We start from the raw sequence: 17,601 nt of genomic DNA, 5'->3' as shown, positions 1-17,601 counted from the left end.
CCCTACATTTTAAAACTTTTAAATGAGATACAGAGAATCTGAAGGAAGTCTAATTTTTCAGCCAAACTGTCTTTACTCAGACCAAAGCTGTGGACTTCAGGCAATGGGAGTCTGAGAAATTACCAGCTCAGGTCTTTCTCTGCTTGAATATTTATTTGCAAGTTTCATCTATTAGTTAAGATAGAGACCATCTGAGGTCTTTATCAAATGCTAAAGTTTTCCCTTAAGTGACTGTCATTATCACTGTTAAAGAACAGCCAGAGTCTAATGCCTCTACATGGGCTACCAAATAAAACACTTGAATTCTCATGGATTTGAAGAGGATCACAGTAATTTGTCTCGGGGAAAAAATCCTAACACAACACATGGCTCATAGACCTGGCCTGATTCATGAGAGCAGTTTTTAGGCTCTTAGGCTTATTCAGGCTCTGAAGATGACTCTTTTTGAAGACTTTATAGCACTTACCTCCCTTTCAAATTACTATTTTTGTTACTGCGCCATGGAAACACCATTCCTGACCCAGAACTCACTGTACTGTCATTACCTCAGCATTCCTGTCCTGTTTCCCTGGCTGGGCATAGCAAAAGTGCTTCCACTTGCAACATACTCGCTACTAGGGCTGGGACCCATCTCACTTTGGACACCTAACCCATCTAACCTGGGCATCTACACGTGTGTAGTCACCCATTTTCCCTTTAGTTTAGGAGAGGAATAGTTTACTTCCAAAGCTTGAAGGCTTTCTTCTCTGAGAGGTGGAATGGGTGTCTTGCAGATGCAATGATGCCAACCCAAGTGTGGCAGTCAGTCTCTCACCCTGCTCCCTATGATAAAGACTCACATCTAGACAAAACCCCAGCTATTCAAGTAAAAAACTGGCCAAACGCTCCCAATGCTGAGAAATCGGCCCATTCTTCCTTACAAATCCAAAACTTGAGGGTAATTTGCCATGAACTGCCCTAACCTTGCAGTCCTCGCTGTGGTTTCCATGCTCTCCCACCTTGGCTGCATTACTAGGAGCAGGTGATACAACATCCCTGCAGTAACTTATTTGTTTCTGGGTTGCTCAGATTAGGTGTCTTTCATACGTTGACCTAAAAGAAAACCAGTGAACTGCTGACCCTTGTTGGGTTTTGGCTATTTAAAATGTGTAATGTGGCTGCTTCTTTGCACCTCTTACTTGACCTCATGCAGAAACTCTGACAGTTTCTGTGCAATTTCAAAAGGACCTGGAAACCATTACTGTAATGTAGGTAGTTTCCCTTTCACCCATGCAAGTTTTATAACATTATGAGTATGAGAGTGACCTTTAAATCATGGAGAGATTTCTGTTTTAAACCATCTCTGTCTAAATTAGTATTTCCGTCTCAGCAACAGAATTAAATTTGTCTCCTTCTCCAAAAGTTCAAAAATTCTTCTCTTAGTAAACTCTTGCAAAAACTGAAGTTCTGCTAAGAAACCATGTAATGTTTAGACCTTTCATTGACTAGACATGTCCATAGCATATATTGTTCTCCTGGTGTTTTATGGCATGGGTCTTTGCTATTCCCACTACCTGGCCTAGGATTACTTTTTACAGCCTAGAGGAAGTGTTGCCCAAAATGAAAGACCAGCTCCTTCTTTTGTGCTGGAATTTGCACAGTGCCACCAGCTGTGTTCTAGATCAGGTCTATAATAGCAAATAAAATCATCTGGGAATCATTATCTGTGGGGAGGCAGCACAGAACGGTTCATGTCCACTGGTCTAAACTCTCTTTTTTCCTAACACATGCCTCATCCAAATTGTGTCCCAGGGGTTTATGGCCCTGGGCCATAAAAAAACCAAAAAACTTCTTCTTCCCTGAGAAGCTGAAACCATGTGAAATATGTTAACAAATAAAAAGCATAGAAGATCAGAAGACAGATCCCATTTAACTGCAAGTATAGATAAAATGTGTGTGCTTACAGGAGCAGAAGTATCAACCTAGGGGAGGGGACAGGACTAGGAATGGGAAAGCCATGCCATCCTACCACCCTGTCAGCTTCAGCATGGATTTATACCAGACTAGGATGACTATATGACAACTTCATGCTCCAAAAATAAGGCCCTTTTTTTGTGACATTAGATTTACTCCTGGACTAGTACACTCACACAGAGGAGCAAAGGGGTCTGGTGAACTCTGGGGCTAGCATGGAAGGAATGGGTGGGAATGGGCAGCTGGAGGAGGGAAGAGAGGGAGAATGACTACAACCATCAGTGATTAGACTGGGTTAGGCTGGTGTGAAACTACAACCTCAGGGCACAATGGTTTGGTGAGTCTGGTGGGCTCCTTTTGAGTAGGTTCATAGTCAAGCCCCTGACATAAGTATGTCCATGTATAAAGCGCTTGCCTTACTCAAGATCTCATTAACCATCCTGATCCAGATAGCTGACTGCTAGCTCTAACTCATTTATTTCCCCTTCTCCTCCCAACATTACCCACTCAGAAGTGTTTCTGGTTAATACTTTCCCTTTAAGACTACTGCTTCATTTTCTCTCCTGTCAACATACTTATCTTCGGTGAAAAGGTGCTGAAGAAGATATATTTTCCCTGCAAACTCAGCAATATGAGCTCTCATCAAGCAGTGGTGCCACCCTTGGGGGTCTGGATTAGGATCTGATCCCTTCTTGATGCAGGAGGCCACCAGGAAGATTTGTCTACATATCTGTGCAGATAGGAAGGGTCAGAGCCTTCAGTTGGGGCTCAGTCATCTAAAAGTCATATTTTTTACTTAACTCTTATTTTTACCTCTGACAAAAAAATCCTTTCAAATCAGTACCTTCTCACTGATTGCCAGTGTCTTTGGATGGGGTCCTGGATGAGGTGGATGTATTATCCGTGCCAGTGTCTTCCAGACCTCTGAGCAACTACAGATCTCTGTCAACTCTAAAATTCCCCATGGTTCATACACATTAGAACTGACAAGTCTGCAAACTCCTGTGCTTAATTTGATTTTCCATAAAAGCTTCAGACCATAAAGGATGGTCTCATGGACCACAGTTTGGACTGAATTAATGACTTCAAGTGGAAGGCCTTCTGGAAAGCAACTGTCTCTATTCCATCTACAAGTCAAAATGCTGGATTCTGCACCTGGGACGGAGTAATGCTGGGCACAGGTAAAAACTGGGATAGGAGTGGCTGGAAAGCAGCCCTGCAGAAAGGGATTTGGGGGTGCTGGTTGACAGCAGGTTCAATGAGTCATCAGTGAGGGCAAACCGCATCCAGGGGTGCATGAAACACAGCTTCCTGATGAGGGGACGTGGAAAGGAAGGTGCTGAACTCCTCTCCCTGGGATCCAGGGTCAGGATACCTGGGAATGGTTTAAAGCTGCACCAGGGGAGGTTTAGACTGGACATTAGGAAGCATTTCTTTACCAAGAGGGTGGTCAAACACTAGAACAGGCTTCCTAGAGAGGTGGTCAATGCCCCAAGCCTGTCAGTGTTTAAGAGACTTTTGGACAATACCCTTAACAACGTGCTTTAACTTTTGGTCAGTTCTGAATTGGTCAGGCAGTTGGACCAGATGATTGTTGTAGGTCCCTTCCAACTGAAATAGTCTAGTCTAGTCTGCGTTTTTCAGTGTGTCATTTAGAAAACAATATTTTCATCTGTGCAAAAAGCAGGCCTAAAATTGCCAATGTCCTAACTTCTTCACCGGTGTAAGACAGGCTAGGTAGCATCTTTGCTCAGTACAACCTGCATCTCATGCTGTCATTATTCTCTAAGTGCCTCATTGCACAATGAAAAGAAACAAATAAGAATCAAGATTTATTTTAAGATTTTCTGTCAGTTAGAAATTCCAGGTAAAAAGAAAAAAAGAAACTAAATCCTCTGTCTCAGATGAGGGAGATAAAGGACATTGTTATTTTTATATCACTCAATCAATCATGAGTTGAGCTATAAAAAGTCCTAAATTCCTCACAGTCCCATATTGAGATGGAAGTTAATACTTCATTAGCAGTAAAAGCTTCAGGTTATGTTACTGGGTAACCTTTTGTTCAAACATGATGTCTGGCATTTGTATAAGTGCTCGGGTATGTCTGTCTCTGAGCTATTGAGATGATGTGACTCACCAAGATCTTGTAAACAGGGGGTTTTTTTTCCTACCTCCTCTCGACACCATACATCCTCGCAGTTTGTTTTCTCAGAAACACAGCTGCCTGGTAGGGCAATGACATTCTTAGGCTTCATTTGCCCTTTTGCTACCATATCAAAATTGTCTCTATCATGTACCTGGCAGCTGGTCCTGGAGATGAGAGAGCCTAAGACATCAATGCCTAACCCAGCTGAGCACCTGGGTTAAGTGGGATGTAGTTTTAACAGGCAGTCCTGCAGAAACAGCAAGGCAGAGACGAAATTACTTTCTCATGGTGTCCCAAAAGATCTTTGCACTGACCCTGATTTCATGCAGTGGGAAGGTCACCTAACAGATCCTTTCTATATCCTCCTTCTGTAATTACTTATTTGAGCTTACATGCAAAATTAACAGCAGGACTTATTTAGCCTCAAGCCACCTGTGAGCTCTATGCAGGAACAGGCTCACCTCCATGGTGCAATGGGAAGACTGAGGTGTCTCTTTGCAGTGATGCCTAGTTCTGCACCAGGACGTGAGGCTGGCTAGGACATGTTGGGCCTAAGAAATAATAGTAGGAAGATACAGCAGGAAAATATATCTCAGAAATTATAATCCTTCCATAAAAGTATCCAGTAACTGAAGACTGCTCTGAAATGTCACTGTTTGAATAGGTAGGAACCATCCTTTAATTGCCAGACAAAACATACCCATGGCTCCATTTCTGCTGCAACTTGATTTGCAGTTTTCCATTCAGACTACTATCCTCTAAATTGGGTTGTCTTCTTCCTTGCCCAAAATGAGAAACTCAATTATTTTCAAAGACCCAGATGACTCAAGCTGGGCTGCTCTGGACAAGGTATTTTCAAACTTGCTTAAACCCCACAATTTGGTAAGTAGAAGTCATTGACGGTCCATGTGCTGTAGTATAGCCTGAGTTAGGCTGGTAGCAGCATTATCTCACTATAGTAGGTTGGTTGCAAGGCTGGAGTAATGCTAAAGCTTCACAGGGTTATATTTGCACTACTGTTGCCATCACCTTCAGCAGGGCTTGTCCTAAGTCCATTTAAAAATTTGTCTTGGAGGCGAGCATAACCCTGGGGGATATTGTTTTTGTTTTAAAATAATCCTGGAAGGTAAGTTTTTTGGGTCTGTGACTTATATTTAAAATTAGACCAGTGAGCTTCACTGTCTTTAGAAAACACCAGAGGGGCTGGAGTAGAAACAAATCTTCCCTATTAACAAACCACCTCAGAATTAGGGATAAGGAAGTATGTCTTTCTCCCTCCGGGACCTTCCATTATTTAATTTTCTGTTATGGCTTTTTGGTCTCTGTTCACTGTCTTGATTTCAAAAGCCAGGGAATTATAATTTGATAATGATAGAGGTGAATTTCAGAATGGGCAAATCTAGCTCTACTCAGATTTTTGTTTGTTTGGTTGGTTGGTTGGTTGTTTTTTCTTATCTCTGTTCTTCATATAAAATTTGCCCAACGGAGGGAAGATCATTCCTCACAGAGGGAAAAAAAATGTATGTTTGGCACTTGGAAACTTGAAGACTGCTGCTTTCTGCAAATGATGTTCCAGACAAGTGTTTGGGAACTACAGAAAAGGCTTTCACTGATTCTAATATTGCATTACACAGTGATTTATTTTATGTCCGTGCTCCTGAGCATGATCTTTTTCTTTATTTCACATCCCTTACAATATTCTGGGCATCGAAATCAGGATAAATCAGTTTCTAGCACATCCTCCAGGAACCTTCATTCCTTGTGGAGTTCTTGTGGCCCTTGAATATAATAATGGCTGTAATGCAGTGGTCACTCTAAATTCCCTCCAGTGTTGCCTAAGTAACTACATAACGTTACCTCCATGCGTATTTAGCTGCCTTTCCTCTTCACGGCAATTCTACCCACAGGAGCCTGCACTGGCAGAGACAAGAATACCGTAAGGGTGACTGCTGTGCACAGAAAGATATTTGGGCCACAGTCGCAAGACCACACAAGTGAATAAACCTTCATCCTATTGGTAGCGGAAGGTCTTTGGAGCTGGGTACTTGCAGTCAACTTTTGAGGACTGGGTGGATTTGCAGCTCGGAAGATGTATGGACCTAAAGAGACGAATGCATAAGCAGCCACCAGCCTGGCAGGATGAGTCGGTAGTCTCCTGTGCGGTGTGGCATGGATTCAGACAGACTTTTTCAGCTCTTTAGCTGAACTAAAGAGCCTTCGAGGCACAAGGTATGTTCTTCAGGACTGCCAGCCCTGGCTCCCTGTGCGGTCAATAGGGAGGTATCTCCAGTGGGACATAACTACATCTCTGTTTGGGCCAAGGGGTCGTCTACCTAGAAAAAGGTCACTGGATGCAGCTTTTAATTAGCTATTAAATAAAAACAATCCATACATAGAAAACAAGTTTCTGTGTTTATTTCTGCCTATTAGCAAGCATTCCCAGTCATTTTCTGGAAAATAGGCAGGCATCTAGCTCAGGCATCCTATTAAAATGCTGTCAGCTGTGAGCTCTTTAATATTTTCTCTTCAGGGATCCATAAATATTCAATGTTCTTGTCCTGAAGGGCAGTTATTTTAGACTTAAGGATATCTTCAAGTCCACCAAAAGTACCAGTAAACATAGTTTCTTCCAGACCTGTATGGAGAAAGGCAGATCTTAAAGGTGCAAGTCCCCATTGCAACAAACTGGTTTCCAGACTTAGCAGTGCAAGCAACAAAGTAAAAGCAGGAACAAAGAAATGCATTTCATGGTCACATTTGGGGTGTGATTACAGGAACATCTGAGCTGCCATGAAAAGGCAGGATCTTTCACACACTTTCTTCTCATTTTCTCTTTCTTGCTGCCAGTTCTTCTGTCCTTCTCTCCTCTTACTCTGCCTCTCCTTTGCATCAGTGCTGTTGCTCATCAGACTGCTCTGGTCCTGCTTAGCTTGCTGAACCAATGGAAAACGGTCCATTATATCTTTTGGGGAAGGAAGGATGGAAGGGAAGGTTCATTTTCTGCCAGGTTAGGGAGTTGTGCTGGCTCTTGGCATCATCCGATGAGTTGGTAAAATGTGACATCATCGTGTGACCAGAGATGGGAAAAGAGAAAAATCTGAGTGTGTGAAATGGGAGCTTCCCTTTCTGACAGTGGCGAGCCATTAGATCAGTTTACTTTGTCCTGTGCAACTTTATCTTCTGATGTTGTGGACTTCTTCCTTGAAAGTGTATTTACCTTTGTGGGGTTTCCTTGATTCACACACGGTGGAGCCTTGAACAAAAGGTGAAATCTGCCTTTGCCATCTACAGGATCTGTTAAGAAAAGGCAGTTGCCCTCAGAGCTGTAATTGGAACAAATCTCCGTGGAGAAGGTAGCAGACCCCCCAGCAGAAGGGCAGTAATTAGTCTCTGACCTTCCTTTGCTTTAGGATGAGGTCAGTAACAAGCACCAATGAAGGTATGGAGAATACCATCCTTCTGTGGAAAAAAGACATATCCTGGCTTGATGTTTCATACCAACCCCAAGAGATACACCTTTTTTTTTGTTTTGTTTTGGTGGGGGATTTTTGTTTGTGGTTTTTTTTGTTTGGTTTGGTTTGGTTTTTGTTTTCTTTGCTTTTGTTTTTTTTGTCACTGCATCATCAGTTGTTATAGAGTTAGGACTTCGGTCTGCAAGAAGGATGTGGCATTTGGATCTGAAAGGAAGCCAGAATCCATTAAGTTCCTCTCAGAGAGCTGACCCAGGCATTTCCCATACCTCTAAGCACCACCCTTTTTAAAGCAAACTGTAAAAGCTGATTTCTTCCACACTCTTTAGCCTCATGTTTTTCTGTTTCCTTGCACAACATTGAGGAGCCACTCGTCCTACACTGCTTCATGGAGTTATGTGCAGGATGCCCATCCTGGTAAACCACGGAGACAAAGCTTTTACTCACCAAAGTTCATGTGAAAGGAGAATTGTCTAGTTTCTCTGGAGAACGGGTCTGCTTCCAAGCTCTCTCTTGATTTATAAGTGCTGTAGCCGGACAATCCCTCCTGGAGAATGGGAATTAAATTCAAATCAGCCTGATATGCCCTCCTTCCTCCCAGATTGGATACCCAGCCCAATGGGGGGAAAAGAACTGGCTTTAAAATTCAGCAGGTTGTTTCTCCTTTTAAATTGGTGATTTGGATTCTGGTTTAGAGCATAAGGAAGCATAAATTATAACACAAATGAGAATGTGGGAGACAGTGTAGGAAAATTCTGTATAAAAAAAAAGCAGAGAGGGAACAACATTTGGGGAATAAAAAGTAGGGCAGATTTTGAAATATTCTCAAAACCATTTAACACCATCTGTCAGGGGCTTGTGTTGCTAGGGATTTATCATCTCCTATCTACAAAATCCTCTGGCTAGTGAAAACAAATTTGGGAAAAGATGATTAAACTTCTCCTACCCTTCGACTCCCACCCCCGCACTCCCACCAACCAACTCATCTTCCCAACTACGCTGAGAGAAGGAATCAGATAAATCCATGCGCAATGCTATGGAATGACCAGAAATTTTAAAAAACCCTAATTAATAGTTGTAATATCATCCTTTTTAGCTTGCCACAGTGTAGCCTTGATTTTGCAGTGCTTAGACAACAAACGTGAAACACAGATTCACAACCCAAGGGCCAGCCAGGCTCTAAATGATAATGTCCCTGAGGCAGAAGATTGATTTGCAGAGGGAAACAAACACAGAAACCCAAAAGCATTGGATTCAGAAACCTCCCAAGCAACTCCCAGGGGTTTGTTACTGCACGTCCTGGAAGCCTTTTGACCAAAATCTACTTTGCATGTTTTTAAATCCTATTGATCACACTTGGTCTAGAGACTGCCTTTACAAAAGGCTAATTAATAGTCTGTAGTGCTTTTATAGTTGTATAACAATGATGTTATGAGCAAGTTACAGATACTAGAGATGGTTGTAAAGTGCTGAAATAACCTTGGCTAGAAATGGTTAAACATTTGCATGAAAATTTCAATACCATTTTTATTTCAAATAAGCAATAGAGTCAGTTCCTAATTGCTGTAACACTGCCTTTGGGGGTGAACTAGAACATTATTTTCTCCCACTCAGTAGGCTTCCTTCATTTCTTATATGCCTCAGGATACAACATGAGGTCTCCTTACAGAAGAGCAGAGAGGGAACAGCATTTGGGGACTAAAAAGTATTCCCCAGAACCCTGATCATAACAAGCTGCAGGACATGTAACCCCCCCATAGGTCTTCTTTATCCCCAGAGGAAAATGTAAAAAGAGACAGCTACACTAAATATCCCATAGGGCATTTCTGCAACAAAACCCAAACCAAACCCCACTTTGGTTTTTTGCACACTCCAATGCAATGGAAAATAACTTTAAAAATTAACTGGGGATTACCTTTGTGAAAAGCTTACTTGAATAATCCATTTTTAGGAAAAAGTATTTCTATGTTTTTTTACAGCATCTACCATTTAAGTTTTTCTAATAAACAAGTTATTTCAACTCCTGTTAAGTACCTAGTAGCCTGCTATGAATGTCTTAGAAGTGTGCCCTTAGGTTGAAAGTTGTTCTTGATGTCTTTCTTCCTTTCTGAAAGCAAGTTATAGACTCCATGCAAATGAAATAAAATAATCAGAGAAGATTTTTAAATAAAAGTGTATTTGCTGAGACAATTGAATTGTAATTGTCTAATAATAGAGCATCTGGAATAACAACTGAATGCCGGAAAGTACAATGAAGAGCAATACTGCTATGGATTATTCCATATACTGAGGAGATGGACCACAGATTGCAAAAGGGTATAGGCTGGTTTTATTTGTGTGAAGAAACAAAGTCTATGTGAGCAATAATCCCCACTCAGAGCTCTCTGTGGAGCAGCAGGTACTGAGGTGAAGGCAAGATTTGCTGAATTATCAAGGGTGGCAGCTGTTTATTTCACTTCCTTTGGCTGAGGGTTTTTTTTTTCATCCTGGCAATTTGATTTTCAGTCCTGCGGGACTTCAAAGAGAGGGTCAGTGAGAACAGAGGATGCCAGCTCTCTGTAACAGAGCTCTGCATTCGGCTCTAATTGAGCTGCTGTCACCAATCAGCACCTGCAGGACTGGAGACACCTTCAGAGAAGACGAATAGGAGGCTCCTGTTGCTACAGCTTGTAGGTGCGCATCTTTGTAGGTGGGCACGCCTGCGCTGACATGCTCAAACAATTTAAGATATAAGGAACCTATTCCATGCATTTGTGCCATCCCTGTCCGTTACTTCACTACGGGCCAGCTGCTCTACTGTAACTGCCCGTATGATGCTGCTCTTACACCACGGTGTGTGTGAGGGATCCGTGCCTTACACAGCCGTGAAAGGAGGATTAGTGTTTGTATGAACAGTTCCCATGGAGCATCTGACATGTGGTAAGAGGTCCTTGTGTGAAGGAGGGCAGCTCCGTGCTCTACTCATGCTCTCTGATGACGCCAGTCCTTCCACGGCATTTGTTTTTAGGGAAAATAAGACTAAATGGTTGGGACAAGGAGAGCTAGTAGGGAGAAGGGGTCCTGATTTGAGGAAGCAGTGAGGATGGAAGTAGGAGACCACAGAAAGTAAGAGAGCAGCACATGGTAGGGGAGGGCTGGTTTAGGAAGAGGTGGATGTGGGGGTGGGTTTCCATTTCTAGATGAATTAAAGACCCTGGCTCTAAACTCTGTTGGGGTTGTCCCCAACTACTTTGGGTAAGACTTGTCCTCAAGACACGTGTGTGCATGAGTGTACATGGGTATTTTTGGAGAAACTGACACCTTGGAGTCCTATCTTGCAGTATGACCAACAGTTGTTTTCTGTCACTTGGAGTATGAATGTGTCATTCTTGGCTCAGCTGAGGTGCCATTTTGACACCAGTCCAAAGGATGAAGTGGTGTGTGTTTGCTTGCCACAAGCCAGACACTCAATGACTCATCTTCATTCATTCCGTCTCCAAAGGAAAGCTGTGTGTGTATCTGCCAGACCTTCTCACTTGGATATTCCTGACAAATGACAGTTTTGATGCAGAAGAAAGCAATTTGGTCTTCCGTCATAGACAGATCCACAGGTATGAGACATCTCCTCATGATACTGTTCTGGAGTCAACTCAAGGCAAAAAGAAAAGGACTCCAGCACATTGCTGACTCAGGTGTGCAATTTTTTGAGAGTATGGTCTGCATGGGAATGTGAAAGACCATAGCCCTGGACTGGAGGAATATTTGTCAGCTGTGTGCAGATGAAATGTAACCAACACTTATCTAAAGTCCAAACAGTGAAGGAGGACTTTTTCATTGATTTCAGTGGCCTTATGATGAAATCCTTATTCGTTATGCTTTCTTGGGTTAAATGTCAACCAAAGAAGCCAAACATTCCCTGGTATTTTCAAGTTGCAAAGTCAACAGCAGACAGCATACACCTGGATTGCTGCAACCACCCAAAATACACCCATCCCTTTCTCTTCATTCTGCAAAATGGTCTGAGTGACATGGCAAAGAAAAAAGATTTCTCAGGTAGGTTACACTGGAACTGTCTGTTCTGTGTGACCAGCCTGCAAAGTCAACAAGAGCCACCTCTACATACCTTCTAGCAGAATTTGTCCAAAAAGTGAAGGTGAACAGAACAGCTTGTCCATCCTGCTGTATGGAACACTAATTCCCAGAATCTATGAATCCACTGAATTATTACTAAGTGCTGAGCTGTGGGAAGCTGTGTAAACTCACAGGAAAATCACTAAGAATGTTGGTTTAGTCCTATTGACGCTGATGGCTCAGCCCTATTATCTCTATTGGGGTTAGAATTTAGCCTTGAGTTAAAAAACCTGAAAGAGTACTAAACAGATGGATAATGAAAGGGTAGATAGATAAGTGCGAAAATGGATATAAGTTGTTCTTTCACTTCAAAATGGGCTTTATGAGGAACATCCATCTTAGCAACTCTTTGCTCCCAGAAAGGGAAGGTTTTGAATGCTGGCTTTTAATAATTCATGCTGTGATTCTTGCTGGATGCCATGTGGATGTGAATTTGCTTTTCTTCCTTACAAAGCTTACATTCAATTGGGCGAAAAGAGCTAATATTTAAATGTGTGAGGATTAACTGATGATGGTATTTGTGAGGTGAGAAATCTTATTACTGTAGAATGTGTTTATGAAATGCGCTTGAGTTGAGGATTTCACGTTTCCCACAGCTAAGGGAACACTACGCTAGTCAGACGAATCCTATTCTCTGTGTCTGCAAAGTAAGTCTGATTCATATTTGAGTCCATAATTGTGCTTGGAATATGTTCTTTAAATGGGTCTTTCTTTCAAGTCACTCTGCTCACCTTATTGAAATCCTCACTGAAGATGGACACACTTCAGTATTCCTCTAACCCAGCTGTGTCTGTGACAAACCAGTTTCCACAGTCAACACCAACTCTCAGTATTGGGCCACTTGTAGATAGACCAGCTGGCATGGCTGTAATTCAGAGGTAGTGACATTTGCCCAATGAAAACTGGATCATATCCTAAATCCTTTTCACTAAACATCAGGGAATTTCAGTTACTACCAAGCTAGGCAGGAGCTGCTGACTCCAACAGCACAACATTAAACACAGAGGCAAAAATGCTCCCCATAATTCTGTCTTTTACCCTACACATGAATTCTGCCTTCAAACTTGGGTAAATAAAATCGTGAAGAGAAAGAGACTGATTGCAGTGAAAAACTTTTGAAGTTTCCTTTTCATGTGAAACCGACCTTTCGTTTTCCTCTCTATTGAGGGATGTGCTGTAGAAGAAATAGCAACAACTGCTCATATGAAGATATGTAAAATGCAGAAAAATGGACTTTCCCTTACATGGGTTTTTCATGATGGAGAATTTTTTGACAACTTTGATAATTGATGAATGGAAAAGTTTTGTGGAGAGGTCTCACATGAGTCAAAACAATCAATGAAAAATTATCAAAACATTTCATCTCAAGACTCTCAAAGTGCTGTTTTTGCTAAAGCTTGGCTATATTGTTCTGACTACAATAGAAAAATTTTGTCACTTGAATCCAAAATGGGTTTCTTTTAGCCTCAGCAAAGTAAAGCCATTTGATAAGGAATCCTGAAAACATTTTGGATATTCTGAGTTTTGGCCTGTTTCAGTAACTATTCTGTGCAGTGGTTACAGTAGTGTCTCCCATTATCCTACTGCCTGGCCACTTTGTGCTTTCTAACACATCTTTTTTTTGCATGTCAGCTCTGCAATTTACATAAACGTTGGCCATTCATTTTAAAATTGGAAATGTGTCTTCCAAAGTCTGAAACTCTGCTCAACAAAGACATCCAGGTCTTTAATGGCAAGACAGATACATCCCCACATGCAGTCCCTGTTGTTTTCTACAGGAGCTGGATGATGAATACGTCTGAGAACGTGAGACTACGTGAGTTTCCTGGGGCTTGCAACTCATCTGTAGCCAAGCAGGGATTTGAAAATGGCTATTCCAATACCAAGCTATCATGATAATCCCTGGATTTGCCTTCCTCCTACCCAACTGCATCATCTATGGCAGCAGCAGAACATCCTCACTGCACTGGGGGAGATCGGACCAACCCGCAAATTAACCCATTTGCCCTTAAAATCCTGATCTTTGCTGCTGCTAATGCAAATTTACCTTAAAATTAGCACAGAAACCAAGCCTAGCTGTGACTCATTTTGCAGTGAGGACCTTTTGAATCATTCCTCCCCACACACATGTACACTTAATGCCTGCACACAGCAGAAGAGCTCAGAAGCCTGGCTTCTTTCTGTGAACAGCGAGAGTTTCAGTCTGAATTGAGGCTTTTGATGCTAGGAAGGTTTTGCAGAGGACCTGAGAGCTTCTGTGTCTACGTATTCCTTAACCACTAAACCCTCACCCCAGGGCTGTGAGCACAAAAGTCAGTGAAGACACAGGAGATGGGTATGTCCCCAGCCTGCCAGATAACAGTCCTCTGTGTTGGGACCTTGAAGTATCTCCAGTCATTGAGTAAGATGGACACAATCATGTGTGCGTTGCATGCTACATGGCAGATGGAGCCTGTATGGCAGAGATCTTATTTCTTGCTAGTGCGTATGCATCCTCCTGGAAATAACTCTTCCCAGCAAGTCCACCCATGTGGGAATTCTCATCACTTGAACACTGATTTTTCGCATGATCTGATGCAGCATCACGTCTCTTGTCCTTAATCTGCTTGTGCTTCTCGTCTATGTAGGTGGTGAGCTGATGTAAGCCAAAATGTGCACCTACACAGCCAGCATAAGAGACTGATGTTAGCTGAGAGCTGTAGGTAATCATGGGACAACCTGTACTTAATTAGAATGTATTTGTGTATTCAATTACTCATGTTCAGAAGTTTTTGTAAGATCAAGGCTTAGTATTGTACTCATGGCCTTTATATTCACTGCATGGGTAGGAACAAAAAGACAATACTCTTTGTCCAAGTTACAAGGTTTCTGCCAATATTTGTCATCTGGGATACATTCCCTATCTTTGCCCTCGCCTTTCTGTCTGAAGTAGCATCATCTGAACGGCAAGACACATTGCAGTCACACATGCTTAGTGTTTGTTACTTGGCTTATATTCAGACTCCGTGGAGAAACACTCATAAAAATTGTCCCGATCAAAGGACAATAGCAACAAAACTTTGCAGATGTGTTAATGAGATATCTGGGGCTGGACAAACAGTTAAAGTCATGCTGTTTGAAGGCAGAGTCTTTAATGGATCCGTTCTGTGTGCATGGTGGCTGGGATGAATCTGTTTCCAAGAACAGAACTTTAAACTTCAAATGATTCATCTTCTCCTAGTGAAGCACTGTGGGATTATGTCTACGCAGTTGTGTCAAACCTCATAAGAGAGTTTCTTAGGTTGAAGCTCTCTGCTTGGCATCATTAACTGTCCTGCAGTTCCTGACAATACTCCTACAGCTTCACGGACACAAGGAATTTAAGACAGTCTGAAAAATATTTTGATGTTCTTAGAGCTCAACATTTATACCTCTGTAAAAATCAGGTTGATTTCTTTTCCTCCTTTCTTCCTATCTGGCAAGGTCCTTCCTCCATTGGAACAGGAGCAGGTACAAAGGGGACACACACCACAGCCCATTGCTTTTTCCAGCACTAAGGATGCATTGCCATCCTGCATAAGTGCAGAGCAACACAAGGGACATGGTCAAGAAGAATCAGGTTCTCCTGGTCCAGGACATCAGCACTGCAGGTGCTACTTAAACCTTGCATTGAACCCTCAGCAGTGATTGATGCGATTTGGAGTCAACCTGTACTGTATAAAAGTTTTCCACAGCAAATCACAACTGGAATCATAATAAAGTCAGATTTTAAATTTTTTTTTTAATGACACTGAAATGTCTCATTCCAATGACAATTGTTTTGAATTTTATAGCACAGTTACCCAAAAAGTATTTTTTTTTAGGGAAATGTTAGGTTGAAAAAAATGTAAAAAAATATTTTTTAAAAAAACCTCATCAGATATCTGTTCGTTTTCAGTCCCCCCTGCCAAATAAAATCCTGTGGAAACTGGCAGCTTCCTCTGGTTCATGTACATACTATTTGTGACAAGACAAAGGAGTACCTTTAAAAACTTTCACCCATGTGAAGTGTCCAACCAGGCAGCTGCATGGCCCATAGGGAAGCAGCATTGCCCTTTGAAGTGCTCTGGTTTGACACGGTTGTTACAGCTGGCAATCAGACCCACTGAGAGACAGACACACAGATCCTGTGTCTGTCCTCTAATCCTTCTTATTTTTCTCTTTTATGTTAAAGACTCCTCTCTAGCTTGCAAATCCTTCCTGACTACCGCTTATGAATCCTACACTCAGAAATTAAGTGGAAACCACTATGAACCCCTTAAAAGGTTAATTGCTTGAATTTGGGTGTTATTTTCAGGGGTGTGGAGGTTGAGTGTGGAAAGAGCTGATCCCTATGCAGTCACCATTCATTCTACCTTTTATGTGGGCAGAAGAGAAGGTAGAAAATAATATCTCCAGCCAACCAGTCCCCATCCACGCTAGGTACTCTGCATCTTTTCAAAAGCCATCTCATAGCAACTGATGGTCTTCTTGCTAGCCTCGAGCAGCATTTCAGGAGCGATTAAAATGGTTGGGGATGTGTCTGGGGGAGAAGATATTCGTCTGGCCTCTATTTAAATGAAGCTGCTATTCATTCACTAACGTTTCTAATTACCAGCACTATAATTGAAATACTGAAGTAATCTATTTGAAGGAGGGGGGGGGCAGAGTGATTTTATTAAAACCTGGGCTGGCAAGCTTGGTGCCAATGTCAGCTGAGCAAATGTAATTCAGCTCGGAGGGATGCAGGCAAAAATGAAGAGGAGACAAAGGAGTAGTGCAGGCATAGCCATGAAGTAGATGGAGATTTGACACAGTGCTCTTTATACCGCAGCAGACATTCTGGGGGTGATCTTAGCCCATGAAGCCTCGGTGACGTTGGTTCCTTCACAGGGGTGTATGTAACCCAGTTTGGCTTGATGGAAGATACTATTTCCCAAGAATGAGAGACAACAGAAGAGGCTCTGGATGCTATCGGGTATCATGATCCGGTTGGCAGTGAGGTTTTAGGAGCAATGGGTAAAGGGAAGCCCCTTATTTTCTCTCTCCCCTGTTCTGTTCTTCAGGTCCTAGATGATCTGGTCTCTCTAGGATCTATGATCAGTTCCTAAAGCTTTTCTCATGAGAGAAAAAACAGCACAGGCCATGTTGGAGGTTTAGGTATACTCCTTTCCTCCTCCTCCCAGGTTGAGGCTCCTCACACCCTGCACAGTCTTCTTCCATGTCTCTGCTCATCCCCAGGCCAGAGATCCTCCCACACGAACACACGGACCTGTGGGTCTGCAGGAGGATGCTGCTGGTGGGGTGTTGGGAAGGAGACAACAGCCTGTGGCTGGTCCTGCCTCTCTTGCAAACAGCATCACCCCTGCTCTGGAGAGGCACAGAGCAGAGTCAACGGAGGTGTTGGGGGCCTGGGAGTAGGCAGCAGACATGACAACTGGTCTTACTGGTTTTTTCCCAAGCCTTTTGCCTTATATGCCCTTCCTGGGGGGTGTCTCTCTGACTCCTGTTGGAATTGAGATTCCCCATGGCAGATGCTGGCTTTTGTTACTGCAGAGCCTTTTTCTGGGTTATGTGAATATCCTCCCACAGCACAAGCCAGCACGGATCTGCTGCAGAAGTTTAGGATGAAATTAAGCTCACAGGTTCAGACACCAAACTTGAGAGGATGTCATGGGTGAGGCAGAGTAAATGACAGCCTGCAGTGAGTTGGGATGCTGGGGTTTACTGAAGAACCAATAAGACTAGAACTTTTACCCTACCTGATTATCTCACACACTCCCTCCCTCCCTCCCACCGGCACAACCTTCACAAGGTCTTGACTTCCCTTCCCAGCGGGCAAAAAGTCGTGTCAGTTCCCATGTCTTTCTGTTAACTGGAGGATCCAGGACTTGTCACTCCATGAACAAGGTACATAGCATTGCA

Source organism: Haliaeetus leucocephalus, unplaced genomic scaffold (genome assembly GCF_000737465.1).
Source record: "Haliaeetus leucocephalus isolate CR32 unplaced genomic scaffold, Haliaeetus_leucocephalus-4.0 Scaffold751, whole genome shotgun sequence".
Classification (NCBI taxonomy): domain Eukaryota; kingdom Metazoa; phylum Chordata; class Aves; order Accipitriformes; family Accipitridae; genus Haliaeetus; species Haliaeetus leucocephalus.
Note: the sequence above shows the minus strand (reverse complement) of the source record.